Source organism: Pongo pygmaeus, chromosome 18 (genome assembly GCF_028885625.2).
Source record: "Pongo pygmaeus isolate AG05252 chromosome 18, NHGRI_mPonPyg2-v2.0_pri, whole genome shotgun sequence".
NCBI classification, from domain to species: Eukaryota; Metazoa; Chordata; class Mammalia; order Primates; family Hominidae; genus Pongo; species Pongo pygmaeus.
In genome coordinates, this window is record NC_072391.2 from 22,183,558 (window position 1) to 22,199,350 (window position 15,793).

The following is a 15,793-nucleotide window of genomic DNA, read 5'->3' on the forward strand; positions in this document are numbered from 1 at the left end:
ACTGAATCTGGTGGAAACGATCCACTTTTTATCAATAGGATGTGGAGTGAATTTATTTTGGGGGTCTGTTGAAGTGTTTACTTTGGCCTCCCCATGGGTGAAGGCCCATCTTGAATGTTGCCCATGGGAGACCCCTTACACCTAGTTATGTTTGCAATTTATTTTTGCTGAAATTTAGAATAACATGACAACTGTAGCTATTCCAAGAGGAATATTCCTCTGTAAGCATACTGCAACATCAGAGGGGAATAGCCTCAGATGTAAGCTCCATAAAAGCAAAGCATGTTGTCTGCTTTATTCACTGCTGTATTCCTAATGCCTAGAACAGTGCCTGGCATACAGCAGGGGCTGAATGAATAATGATTGTTCTGTGATCTGTTCTGTCTACCTCTCTTGCCTCTTTTCCCATCCTGCTGCACATCTTCTATGCTTTAATACCACTGAAGTGCTTCCAGCTCTGGGATATGCCCCACTTTATAACTCATTGATTCATACATTCATTTGGCAAAAATACACTGATTTCCTGTTCTGTGCCAGGCATTGTGCTAGAAACTGGAGATACTTGGAAAGCAAAATGTAGAGTTATCTGACAGTCAGTGGAGAGAGCATCATTCCAATAATTACACACACACACACACACACACACACACAAAATTTATACAAATATAAACCTGCAAGCTAGGACAAATGCCAAGAAGAACAATTGTGCTACAAGATTAGATTATAGTAGGATTTGTTCTGGATTGAGAAGGTGATATTTGATCTGAGTTCTGGAGGTCCACTAGCAGCTAGAAGATTATCAGTGTGGCTAGAGTAGTTGAAAACATGTTTGTGTGTGTGAGGGTCATGTTCGGATATGAGATCAGATGGGTGGGCTGGGGCCAGGCCCTGCAGAATCTTAGAAGCCATATTAAATGTTTTGGTCTTTATCCTAAAAGCAATGGGGAGCCATTGAAGAGTTTTAAGTGAGGTGAAGGTGTTTGATATGATCAAATTTGCTTTATAAAAAGATCATTCTGGCTGCAGAGCTCTGTCGAGGTCCCTGCCACTTGTCCCTACCCCACAAGCCTCCCCTACCCAGTCTGGGGCCATGCAATTACTTAGTCGGTGGTGAGGACAGCCACAGTAGGTGACTGAAATCTCAGCCATGTATTTATTGACTCTTGGCAGCTGTTCATAATGAACTCTCAGCTTCCCTAGGGGTGCTGAGTAGACTTACCGAGAAGAGGAGGAAGGGGTGGGGAAACTGCAAGGGGATGGATATGGGGCTTGGTGTTCTGTTCTCACATCTGTCTCCCTCTATTGATGCCTGCTGCCATGATGATGTATTAGAATTCAATAAGCTTTGCTTGTCTTTTCCTAGAAAGGGAAGGGCTGGCGGGGGAGAGGCAGGCCCTGTGCCACAATGAAGGGGGAAGCAATTCAAATGAATCATTCTGTTAACTAGCAGGGGGAATCCATGGCCAGTGTGAGGCCATTGCTATGTTATTAATCCCAGTTCTTACCCAGAATGTTTAACCTTGGTGATTCTAGTGGCAGTGAGACGTAAAACCCTAAGTTTAATAAGGCAGCTGGGCATCGCAATCTCTTCAATTCCAGGAACAAGGATGGAAAGTCTTTTGCTTCCTCTGCTTGGGATGTTGACTCCAGGGTGGAAACAAAGTCTCGGGAAAATGGGGGGGACTGGCAATGCACATATCGATCTTACCGCCCTCCTGCTCAGGAACGCCTGTAATGATAATGATCTTTGCTGATGCAGGGCTTACCTTGCGCTTAACTTATGCCCTTATACAGAGGACATTCAGTTCAACCAGAATTGCTCTTCCAAAGAGAAAGCTCCCTTTGTTGGGAAATCTTTTGGTTGGTGTTGAAGTTGAAGATTATTCTTGGAAACACCTGGGTGGATTTCCAGGTTTGTTTTGGGGAGGAGGGGAGGACAGGCGGGAAAGACAGTAAGTGATAGCATGGAGATATCAATATGGGGGAAAGCTACTTGCTTTGTGACGTCACTCCTTCCCAAGATCCAGTGGCAAATTTCCAAGAGTTCTCAAAAATCACAAAAGGGTGGATGGGACTTGATTTCTCATAGATACTGGAGAGGAAGCAATCCTGGGTATTGGAGGGTGAAACCCAGGGAGCATGGGTAGGCTGACTTTGGTCATGTGTCCACCTCCGAACCAATCACAATGGCTGGGAGAATGTGATGCTCTGATTCACTTGGGCCTGTGGCTAGAAAAAGGGGTGACTGGCTCTGATTGGCTTGGATCTATGTCACATACACTATGGCTGGAAAAGGAGGTGGGGCCTCATAAAAGCACATGGACTGAGAGCTGGGAAGGGTGCTGCACCCAGAGACAACAATTCTTTTTATTTATCTTTTCTTTTCTTGTTTCTCTTCTGCTTCTGTGTACTGTTTCTGTCTCCTGTTTCTTCATCCACCGCTTTTAATAGTAATCACAGCTACCCAAAACAGGGGTGTATGCATCAGGCATTAATCCTCAAAATCACCCTATGAAGAAAGGACTTACTAACTTATTTATGTATAAGCAAATTGAGACACAGAGAGGGTACACAGCATGTCCAAAGTCACGTAGTTGGTACATGGCAAGGAGGTACCAGCAGGATTTGAAACCCAGGTTTGTGTGGCTTTCATGCCCACACGCAGCCATGGCTGGACTATTCCTGCTTCTCCTCCCCTCTGCTTGGGGAGAAGCACATGTAAAACTCCCCCAGGAGACAGGATCTGATTGGGTTGGCTGGAGAATTCTCCAATCCACCATGGAGAATTCCTGAGTCAAGACTCCTCATTGGCCCCCTTAGTTGAACTTGGATGGCTGCCTGGGACCTAGACCCTGATCTCTGGTCCAGACTCTTGTGGTCAGAGGGCAGCTTACATGACCCAAAGCCAAGTGACTTGAGTGGAAGAAACTGCCTGTGTTTATTTTCTTAGGACAGTGACACAGGCTCAAGAATTCCTCAATTTGGCCCAATTCAAGGACTGAATGACTTGATGTTTTCAGACCACAGAACATTAAAGCTGGTCTGCCACCCCCATTTAAAAACTGAGACCCAAAAGGGGGGGTCTCACACAGCAAGTTTGCGACGGGAGGTCTCTGCATGTAGACTCCAGGGTTCTTTTCGCTATAAAGAGCTGGCCTCCAGCCCCAGACCAGTAGAGAGAATTAGAAATGCCACCCCCAAACACTTTGCAACAAAAAGAAGGAGTTTGTTAACTTTCTCCTTTCCTACCTGGGCTCACTCTGTCCACTTTCTCAGAGTTTTTAAGAAAAGGCTGTTAAAAAAAAATCCAGTCTCATTCTGATGTTTTATTAATGGAGACGGCTGCTGTTTCAACAATTTTAATTAGGGCTGAATGTTACTGTATTCAAACCCCAGGGAGTGTCAAGGAAAGGGAGCCACTAAGCAAATCTAAGGATCAAATGAATAGATTAATTAAATATCACCGCGTAGGCAGCTCAAGGCATGCGGACCTGCAGCCCCTCCCTCCTCCCTGACATGTGGATGAGAAGGGGAGAAGTGAGGCAGGAACTGGTGGTGGGTTCCCGTAGGCGAGTGGCTCAAGGCGTATGTGTCAGTTTCAGTGTGACACCAGCCACCAATTTTGTTTTGTTTTCAGCCAAGGATTTGGTTTCCTTTGTTAAAGGCAAAACAAGTGTGGAAATCCCCAGTTGGGTCACTGCTTCCCCAACTTCCCACTAAGACACAAAAAGTTACAGCTCTTATTTCTAATGGATTCATTTGATTTAGCATTCACTTTGTGCCAGGTTCTGTATTCAATGCTTTATGAAAATAGACTCATATAATCATCGCAGCAACTCTACGAGATAGGTAATAGTGTATCCCCATTTTATACAGGAGGAAATTGAGGTAGAAGGGGATGAAATAATTCGCGCAAAGTTTCATGACTGCTGGGTGGCAAAGCTAGAATCCAAGCCCTGGCTTCCAGTTCAGTCCTTGTTACTAACCATTGCCTTCTCTGCCTCTTGGGATTGGTCACTGACTCTTCCACTTGTGAGTCTGGGGCTGTAAGGTCCAAGCTTGATCTGTATCCTTAAGCCTCAACCTCCAGTGGGCCCCTCATGTCATCCGGCCAGCAATTGGCCCTCAGCAGGACCAGAATCATAAATCCAGATGAACTTCCTACCTCGTATGGTTAAGAGGTCAGTCTGGTTCTTGATCACCCGCCATGGAATCCAGGTTCTTTCACTTGCTAGCTGTGCGACCCTGGGCAAGTCACTTAACTTCCCTGTGCCTTAGTTTCTTTATCTGTAAAATAGAGGCAAAGATAATAATAATAAAGAATAAATGAGTAACTATATGAAAATCCTTGAAACAGTATCTGGCATGTGGAAAGCACTATTTAAGAGTTTGATTTAGTATTATTGTTATGTTGTTTTATTTTTTATTTATTCATTTTTTTGAGATGGAATTTTGCTCCGTCATCCAGGCTGGAGTGCAGTGGCACGATCTTGTCTTACTGCAAACTCCGCCTCCTGGGTTCAAGCGATTGTCCTGCCTCAACATCTTGAGTAGCTGGGATTACAGGCATGCATCACCACATTTGGCTAATTTTTGTATTTTTAGTAGAGATGAGGTTTCGCCATGTTGGCCAAGCTGGTCTTGAACTCCTGACCTCAAGTGATCCACCCCCCTCGGCCTCCCAAAGTGCTGGGATTACAGGTGTGAGCCACCACGTGCAGCCTATTATTGTTATTTTTATGATATTATTATTACATTCTTCTTTCCAAAAGGCTTGAGATTCTTTCAGTCCCTGATCTGACGTTGATTTCTGTTTGCATGCCTGATTTGCCCCTCAAACCTCAAGCTTGAGTTACTCTTCTGGCTCTGAACTTTGCCCTCTCAACTCTGTCTTGATGTAAACTTGCCCTTTTGCATCCTTGCTTCTTGGAAAGCACCTTTCTTGCTCTAGCCCAGCTCCTGACACCAAACACCTCACTGGAACCAAACACCTGATTCCCCTCAGCCTCAGAATCAGCCCTGTCTGTGGCTCCAGTTGCTCTTACATGGATGAGGATCTTCTGGGTACCTAAAAGGGCTCTGTTTTTCATAATCATGAGAGTGATAATGATAAAAATAAAGCAAGCTCCATTTCTAACACCACTGGCAATCAGTCAACCGAACAAGAAATGTTAGCTGGAAACTTTAAAGATCCAGAAATGACGGGGATATGAAGTTATAAGACAATCCTGCACTTCAGGATTTAAAAATGCCATTTTGGCTGGGCACAGTGGCTCACGCCTGTAATCTTAGCACTTTGAGAGGCCGAAGAGGGCCGATCACGAGGTCAAGAGATCGAGACCATCCTGGCCAACATGGTGAAAGCCCGTCTCTACTAAAAATACAAAAATTAGCTGTGCGTGTGGCGTGCCTGTAGTCCCAGCTACTTGGGAGACTGAGGCAGGAGAATCACTTGAACCTGGGAGGCAGATGTTGCAGTGAGCTGAGATCACACCACAGCACTCCAGCCTGGCGACAGAGCAAGACGCCATCTCAAAAAACAAAAACAAACAAACAAAAACCATTTTAACCATTTTAAAGTGTACAACTCAATGGCATTAAGTGCACTCACAATGTTTTGAAATCATTACCATCTAGTTCTAGAACTTTTGGATCACTTCAGACAGAAAGTCCATATAAATAAGCAGTCATTCTGACTCCCCCTCTTCTTAGCCCCCAACATCCATTAATAGTTGTCCGCCTCTATGGAGTTTAAGAAATTTAAATCTACTTGCAGAAACCAACAAAAGTTTGCTAACAGAAAGAGGCAGTGTGTACCAAATGCAAGAGCATAGCTTGGTGGTTAGTTTTGTGAACCCTAAAGCCAAACTGCCTGGGTTTAAATCCTGGTGTTTCTGTTTATTACGGTGTGACCTTGGGCAGATTAATCTGCCTGTCTGGGCCTCAGTCTCTACATATATTGATATGATTTAGCTGTGTCCTCACCCAAATCTCATCTTGAATTGTAGTTCCCATGTTCCCATAGTCCCAAATTATTAACCACTGCCTTCTCTACCTCTTGGCGCTGGTAACTGACTCCTTCCCCTTGAGAGTCCAGGGCAATAAGATCCAGGCTTGATCTGAATCCTTAAGCCTCAACCTCCAGTAGGCCCCTCATGTCATCGGACCAGCAATTGGCCCTCAACAATGTGTGGTAGGAGGGACCCAGTGGGAAGTAATTGAATTATGGGGGCGGTTATCCCCATGTTGTTATCATAATAGTGAGTGAGTTCTCATGAGATCTGAAGATTTTATAAGGGCTTTTTCCTTTTTGGTTGGCGCTTCTCCTTCCTGCCACCCTGTGAAGAAGGTGCCTTTCTTCTCCTTTGCCTTCTGCCATGATTGTAAGTTTCTTGAGGCCTTCACAGCCATGTGGAACTGCAAGTCAACTAAACCTCTTTTTTCTTTTCTTTTTTTTTTTAATAAATTACCCAGTCTTGAGTATTTCTTCATAGCAGTATGAGAATAGACTGAAACACATATAAAATAAAAAATGAGAGTTACAGAGTTCTATCCCTCATAGGCTAGATGGGAAGTATGTAAAGAGCTGAGAACCACACCTGACTGTAGTAAGTGCTATGTAAGGATTTGCTATTGTTACAGGCATGGATAGTAAGTCCTGTGGCTTAGCTTATTGTAATTTTTTAAAGGGCAAGAACCATTTCTATCATGCCTAGCTGAGAATCCCCAGCATCTAGCATGATACCTGGCATTCAGTAGGTGCCTGGTAAATGTTTGCTGAATGACTGAATAGGAGTTTAGGAAAGATGGGAGATTACTGTGGGACATGACAGATTATTTGGGAACCCTACACTCAATGTCAAAAACATTCTGCAGCTATTTGACAAACCTTATTAAGAACCACCTGAGAGCTGGATGTTGTGTGATCCACTACAGATAGAATGGAAAACCGTCTGTCACCAACGTAGATATGATGAAAATGATTATAATTTATCAAAACACCCAATGTTTGTCGAGCACTTAACAGGTGCCTGGCACTGTGTTGAAAACCTTACATGCACTAATTCATTTAATTTTATTTGTGACTCAACCTATGAGACAAAACCACTAGCACAATACAATAATAGCAATGAAAAAGCTATTGTTTTAAACAGAGCAAAATGTCAACAAGTGCAAATGAATCCTCTGACAATGAAGTCCATATGGGAGGTGGGGATGATGAGAACAGTTAGGTGAGGACAATCATGGACTTCTGATGAAACATCTGTATTTGTGATCCGGTCAGCCTGTTAATAATCGGGATATTTGCAGCTTGAGCTGTCAGTTGCTTTTGGTTTGCATTTTTCTTTTCTCGTCCTTTAAAATTCACCTTCTACTCTGTTATAGGACAGATCTTATCCCACATGCCACCTTTTCCTGGCAATACAAGGGGATGGCAAGAGAATGTTTGCAGGTGCCTCAGCAAACCAGGTCCCTGGTCCCTGAGAGTAGGTGCTCTTGTCTGTGTCTTCAGGGCAGTGCTCACAGCTGGTTAATTGGATCCAGGACAGGGTTATGGAGGCAGGCGTCAAAGCACAATGACCTAAATCAAACCCAAGATTAATTAAAACCTGTCCAAGTGGATTGAATATTTCATGACCTGAAGGCTGAAGTCAGGTCTCTTTGGGATAGAAATCAGACGAGAATGTGTGGTGGGGGTAGGGGTGGATTGGAAATAGAAGAAAAGTAAGTGGGGAGGAGGAGGGAGAAGAATGGGTGGAGGAGGAGGAGAGAGGAGGGAGAGAAAGGGCAGGCAGGAGGGAGGAAGGGAAGAATGACAATGAATATACGACTTCACGGAAATCAAACTAACTTCTCACCTTCATCATTAGATGTTCTCAGAGGGTGATGTACCTTTCATGGGGTTATTTTGAAAAGCTGATCTTTTCAATTATTCCGTGAGGGTAAGTAGAGTTCATTGCTGGTTCACAACTTCCCACACAAGGACCCTGGAGCCCAGAAAGGAACAACCTCTCCCAGCCCCCAAAGCTTGCTGGGATTCAGACGCAAGCCCCAGTCTTCCACTTCATTGCAGAATTGGCAGGGAGCCAGGAGACAGAGGACATTTCCCACCTTCCGAGCAACAGGTTCCCAGAATCTCAGGAGGCATTTCTTCCAGAAAGACATTTTTTTTTTCCTGTTCCATTTCTCTACCAAGGAATTAGTTGGAAACATGGATTCCCTTGGGAGACTGGGAAATTCTCTAGTCCCCCGAGTCTATCCTTGGGCTTCAGCTATATTATCTCTTGTTTCCGTGTCCCTGTGTCCGTATGGATGGGTCTGATCACTGCTGTGTCCATCTGTCTTTCTGGGTATCTGTCATGTGTGGCCTTGTTGTTTGCCTGTCTCAATACCTACTGTCAGCCCACCCCTCTCTCTGTCATTTCCCTCTGTATCTTCCCATCTCTCTGGCAGGTCTGCTCTGTTCACAGCCCACCCATGTTCACCACCCTCTTTGCTTTTCTTTCTCACTGACTTCCCTCTCTCTTCTCCTCCTCTATCCTTATTTGCTGAAGTTCATGCACATTTTAAGCATCTTTGTGCCTTTCTTTGCCCTTCTCCTTCCTCTGACTTTTCTCCCCGCCCTTCTCCTGCTCCTGCCTCTTTCCTCTTTCCTTTCTCTCTTTCCTATTCCATTATGGATGTTTTGTTGGTGGCTCCAGTCAATTCCAATCGATAAGCATCTCTAGATTCCCTGCTGTAAGCCAGCAGGTGAGCTGAGGGCCCCCTGGGAATACAGACCCAGCAGGTCCCTCTCTGCAAGTGGCTCTTAGTCAGTCAGGTTTTAGCAACTTGATATAAACTTTTATTTTCCAATCAGCTTCAACCTGCAGGTGGCCTTGAGTGTGGCCACTGCCAGAAGGAATGGTAGGGATGACTGAGCTACAAAGTGAGAGGGGAGGCAGAGAGCTGGTTGCCTCCATGGGCAGAGTGGTGCAGATGACTGTACTGGGCAGGTAGTGCCACAAAGCGGGTGGCACCTGCTCTTACCCCCCTGGGAAGTGGCCCTTAGCTGTTTAGTGGCTCTGCCATTCACCCTCATGGGTACAGTCCCACCACCTGTCTGTCCTTTCCAGGCTCTTTTCAGGGACTGCTCCGTTACATAATCAGTGTGCTCTGGAAGCCATAATTCCACAATTGGTGACTTCTCCAATGAAACCCAAGACTGAGAAAGCCTCACGGCTCTAATTATTTTGCCAACACTTTCTTCTGCATATCAATTTCCCTCCCCTGCACAATTCATATTCTATACATCTGGATGGCAAGGAGGATGCCTGGGGAAATTACATGGCTTTGCACATGAGATTTGTTAGAAGTTGGAAGAGAGACTATCTTATTTCACTCGATAATCTCTTATTTATGGGTTTGTTCTTTTCTTAATGTTAACGAGACTCGCTATCTCCGTCTTGCTGTGACAGCTTTATCAACATCTCTGTAGCTGCATTTCCATCTAGGTGGTGGAACTGTGTTCTGATTGCATTGGCATAAATAACAGGAAAACCCACTGATTGGGAATGTCTGCAAGCCTGAAGGCCTGGATTTTACACAATCTGCCTTTTCTTGTGGGCAGTGAATTTGCTAGATAGTCTAAGATCTAGAGCCTACCGTTCTGTCCACTGCTGACAAGGTGGGATTTTATCAAACTCTTTTAATTTCTCTGGATTCAGATTCTCTAGGTAGTAGCTCCTTTTTTTGAGGCAGCAGGTGCTGTCGGAGAGGCACAGGTTATGGAGTCACAATGACCTTGTTGGCTTCCTGGCTTTGTGGATTAATTACTATGAACTTCCTCATCAGTAGGAGAAAACAAAATTTTTTAAAGAGCAATAGCATTTTTTAAGTCCTTGCAAATGCTCTATGTGTAGCATTTCATTAATTCTCATAAACACAAACATAGCTTTATTTTCTTAAGAAATCTCAGGAGGAGAAATGGATTCATGGACATATACTCGTGTGTTCACTTTAATTCAGTAACGCATACTTTTGAAACATTTTATGATTGTGTATTATAGTTCACAGTTAAAGGTAAAACTCAAGCTGGGAAGGACTATGAGATTTATCCTAAGTTGTGTCCGTGAAGGTAAAGAGCCAGACAGGGCTACTATAAAGGGCCATACATGTTGTGCACTTCTTGACTCCCAGGAGGATTCTTCACCTAAGACAGGGCTCAGCAAACTACAGCACATGGGACAAATCCAACCTGTTTCTTTCCTTTTTTTTTTTTTTGAGACGGAGTCTTGCTCTGTCACCCAGGCTGGAGTGCAGTGCCATGATCTCTGCTCACTGCAACCTCCACCTCCCGAGTTCAAATGATTCTCCTGCCTCAGCCTCCCGAGTAGCTGGGACTACAGGCGTGTGCCACCATGCCCGGCTAATTTTGTGTATTTTTAGTAGAGACGAGGTTTCACCGTGTTAGCCAGGATGGTCTTGATCTCCTGACCTTGTGATCCCTCCTCCTCAGCCTCCCGAAGTGCTGGGATTACAGGCCTGAGCCACTGCACTCAGCCCCAGCCTGTTTCTGTAATAAGATTTTATTGCAACAACTTCATTCATTACTGTTTTGTCTGGGTTGCTTTTACGCAGCAGAGTTGAGTAGTTGCAACAGAGATAGTATAGCCCACAAAGATGGAAATATTGACAATCTAGCTCTTTCCAGAAAAAAAGTTTGCTACTCCTGATCTAGACGACAGTTTGAACTCTCTTAAGTTGTTCAACATGGCAGCCGTGGAGCCATGAGTTGAATATGTACCTAGTTGAGCTCTGAGTGACTGACTGATTTCTACCCTACAGGGTAGCTATGAGAATTAATGAGATAGGAATCTCTTTCACAAATGTTTACACATGGGACCAAAGATATAGGGACAAGAATGGTCACTGCAGCATTATGTCTACTGGGAAAAATCTAGAAAGAAGCCAAAAGTCCATCTCTAATGGATATGACTAAATAAACGAGGCTACAGTTATACAATGACAGATCATGTAGCTGTTAAAATGAATGAGGCAGACCCAAGTATGCTGAAAGCTGTCTGTAGCAATCCACACAATCATACATCTATATAATCATGTAAGCTCCATATCTACTGTATTTTGTTACTCTAAAATGCCACTTACTGCAGGATGCACCATTATTTTATACGTCCATAAGAAGAAGAAAGTGGACGGTTTATAATGCCTTTAACTGTAAAATGCAGCATTATTTTGAGATTTTAAATTTTTAAAAAGTTGCATCCTAGAATAGGTGAAAACATAGTTTGCTAGCATATTAATTTAAGAATATGTGTATTTCTGACAATGTACAGAAAATGTATATCAGTATGGATATATATTAAAGAATATAGAGATTGTTGCCAAGGAATAAGTGGAATTGGGCTTAGGGATGAAGGGGAGCTTTCACTTTTTAATTTTTGTGCCTCTGAATTGTTTAAAAATTTTGCAGGGGGCATGTATTACTTAGATAATTTTTAAAACATTTTTAAAATAAAAATGACTTAGATAATAACTGTGACATGACTTACCGAGTACCTGGCAAACAGTTAGAGGATATCTAGTTTCATTCTCTTCTATCCTCTCTGCTTGGCCACCAAGAAGCCATTAAAAGAGGAGAGACAAAAATATTGAGAACATTTCCTAAACAAAAGGGGTATAACACATTTAAAGTGTCATTGGCTTCTTATTAAAGGTTTCTGTTTGGTCAACTTTTAAATTTTCCATTTTCTGTTTTTCCCCAGTGAAAATTCCTTTGTTAATACAGACTATAATGAACTCTACAAATACCACACTCTGCCAGACGGTTTTGGGTTCTAACCTTCTTTTAACAGGGTATTGATCAGAATTTTTCCATGTGTCTTTACTGCATACAGAAAATGGAAACAAGTGACTTATTAGCCATAACCACAGGAAATGCTTTATTAATATTATTTCAATATGAAAGAAACATTTACACACGGTCACTTTTTTTCCCGTATGCCTTCTTCATACAGTGGATGGAGAATGAGGACCGACCTGCTCAGAATAGCAAATAACCCCCAAGTCATCTGCAAAATGAAAATTTAGCTTGGAAATTCCCCATGTTACAAACAGAATAGGAACATTTGCACAAGTTGCATGCTTGCATTGCTTTTCCCTATTTTGAATCACAAATTGGTGATTTGCCATGACATCATGCATTTAAAAAGACAAAAATTCTCATAGCTACCCTGCGTGGTAGGAAAATGCTGGTCAACTAGACTATTGTTCAAGTCCTGGCTCCCGGGCTGCCAAGTTGAACCACTCCAGGAAATTCAAACTCGTCTAGGTCAAGAGTCAGAAAACTTCTTTTATGTTTATACATGGAAAGGGGCCATTTATATTAAAAGAATTGGGCTTATAGATTTCAAAGCTGTAAGAGGCTTTGGGGACCATTTAGTCCAGCCGACTGCCCTGTGCAGGAATCCTGCACCACAATCTTCATGGCTGTGCTCAGCCTTGGCCTGTACATATATATGTCAAAGGACTCTCTGTTTAACCAAGCAATGAAAATGTAGAGCAATAATGGCCATAAGAACAGTAGGCCTTGGGTGTCAGAGGAAAGGGATAGCTAATACTATCTGTACTTCCTGGAAATGGCTGACACCGTTGGCTGCTTCATCAGTCACAAGGGCTTTTAGCTGCATGTAATGTAATACTTAAATACTAACGACTAAATAAGAAAAACGGTTATCTAATATAACTAAAAAATATAGCATAAAACCATCCCAGAGCTACTTCAGTGGCTCAAGGATGTAATTAAGGAGCCAGGTTTGTTTCATCTTTCTACTCCACCTTATCAGCTTGTTGGTCTTTCATACGTAGAAAGAGAGACAGCATGCTTTTATGTCACTATCCTTTTAACAAGAAGGAAAAGCCCCCAGAGAACTTCCCCTTACATGCAAAGGTCTAGAAATCGATCACATGGCAACCGTTAGCTGCAAGGGAAGCTGGAAAGTGAATATCTTGCTTGTTTAGTCTCCATAGTGGAAAACAGGAAAAGGTGAAGGGGTATTGAAAATGACTCCAACTGTGCCAGCAGTTCCTATTAATTCCTCACTTCTTTCTTTATAACAGAACTTTTTTGTTGTTGTTGTTTAAGAATGTGATTCAGGGTAGGATGAATCATTTCCAGTCCCAAGGGATGAATTATGATTGGAGTAAGAAATTTAATTCCTCTTGACAGCTTGGGAATGGGGTGCAGTTCTGGTCAATGAGATGTGAGATGTCTCTCAGAAGTCTGGAGAGTTTCTGAGTGATGTATCCTCTATCTTAGAAAGGATGCTCACTTCTTTTTCAGAATTTGAACAGTTTTGTTTGAAGTTCTGATGCTTGGAGTTACTATTGCCTTGTTCAACTTTGAAAGGATAAATGTGAAGGCAAACTGCAACACAAGAAGATGGAAAACTGGAAAGATAAAAACAGCACATATCCATCGGAACTCTGGAATTTCCTACCTCTGTACCTTTTGTTATGCATTACTATTATCTTTGGTTTACAAAAAAAAAAAAAAAAATACGCAGATCCTGAGGCAAAGAACGAATAATCCCCTCGTTAAAGGGTGCAAATTTGGGAACATGTATGAGAGACAGAGAGAACAAAGCAGGGAAGGGGGAAAGAGCCAGTATGAGAAAACATTATTAAGTTTGCTGTTCCTTAGTGTGACTGTCTCCAAGAATGGATATAAACTGAATCTTGGGTCAGTGCATTATAGGAGAAAGGAGGATGATTTATCCATCAACTTCCATCTCCCATTAAGCAAAAATTTGCCTATGGTTTGTTAATTGCCTAAATTTCTGGGTTTTGCATGAATGGGTTGCAACTCAGTTCCCATACCTTCCAACAGCTTGGTGTTAACAGGGAAACCCTGGGAGGGAGATGAGAAACATGTGATGCGGGTGGAGTGATAAATTGAGGTACAGTCAGATTATGCCTAATTCTGATGGAATCTCAGTGGTGGCTAGAATGAGTTGGATGATACAGTGTCTGATACAGTCTGCCCATTGCATCACCAGATCCTCTCTTTACCTCTACTTTTGAAAACAAGATGCCCTTATTTCTTCCTTGAGAAGAAGAGTACAAGTCTGATCCAATTACAGAGTCCATATCAAGATGGTAATTGGCAAAACTCTCTGAGATGACTCAAGGCAAAAAGGCCAGTGAAACAAACTGAACTAGGTTAGGAGCTCATAATTCATATCCATCCTCTTCAACCTCCGCTACTATGCTAGGTTTCTCTCATCCCGACCAGCACTTGAGCATGTCTGGCTGAATGGGGTGAACCTGGAATTTCATGCCTGAGAAGACTGAGCCCTTGTTACCTTGCCCTTGTTGGGGCCACAGTTCCTGAAACTAACAGATTTCTGTGCTCACAGGGCATGGAAACACCAAAAGATTCCCCAGTGAATTCTTCCTGCCCCAGCTTTGCAGTGGTATCTGTAGTCTTTTATGTACTCAGAATCAACTAACCTCATCAGTGCTGTAACTAATTCCTTTCCTTGGCTGCTGATCCAGCAGCACGAAGAAGCTAACACACTGAGAAGATCAGAAGTGGCACATAAGAAATATCTACTTATATATATATATATATATAAAACAGATGTTGGCAAGGCTATGCAGAAAAGAGAACACTTATATACTGTTGGTGGGAATACAAATGAGTTCAGCCACTTCAGCAATTTGAAGATTTCTCAAAGAACTTAAAACAGAATTACCATTCTACCCAGCAATCCCATTAGTGGGCATGTATCCAAAGGAAAATAAATTGGTCTACCAAAGACATACATGCATGTGTATATTCATCACAGCACTATTCATAATAGCAAAGACATGGAATCAACCTATGTGCCCATTAATGTTGGACTGGATAAAGAAAATGTGGTACCTTTACACCATGGAATATTATGCAGCCATAAAAAGGAATGAAGTCATGTCCTTTGCAGCAACATGGATGCAGCTGGAGGCCATCATCCTAAGCAAATTAATGCAGAGGCAGAAAACAATATATGGAATGTTCTCACTTATAAATGGAAGGTAAGCATTGGATGCTCCTGGACATAAAGATGGCAACAATAGACACTGGGGGAAGGGCGGGAGGGGACAAGGGCTGAAAAACTACCTATTGGGTACTATGCTCAGTACCTGAGTGATGGGACCACTCATACCCCAAACCTCTGCACTGTGTATGTACCCATGTAACCAACCTGCACACGTATCCCCTGAATCTAAAATAAAAAATTGAAATTATTAAAAGAAGTTTCTATTACAATAGCAAATACCTATTTTTATGCCATTTTGAGTTGGATTTTATTTTTACTAGCAATCTAAGCATCTTCACTAATATGTCAGAAGAAGTAACTGCTAAGGCTAAGATCTGACAGACTAGTAGAAATTAAAATGGACAAAGATGGTGGGCAAGCATGTTTCAGGCAAAAGGAAAAACATGTACAAAAGTCTGGAAGAGAATAAAAATGTGAAGCATTTGGGGAATTTAAAATGGTTCAGAATGGCCAAAATTAAGACTATTAAAAAAATTTATTCTTAAGGCTTTCTATAAAATGCTGCAAACGTGCACAGGAGAGGTTAGTGCCTTTGAAAAACCATCATTAAAAGAAACATTGTGTCACTCAAAGAACAGCTGGAGTTGCCTTGCCTTTGAAGAATGAAATAGCATCTGCTTATATCCCCAACTGTATCTCATGCTATTGAACTAAGACTTCCTCAGGATTTTCTTAAATCCTGTGGTGGCTTA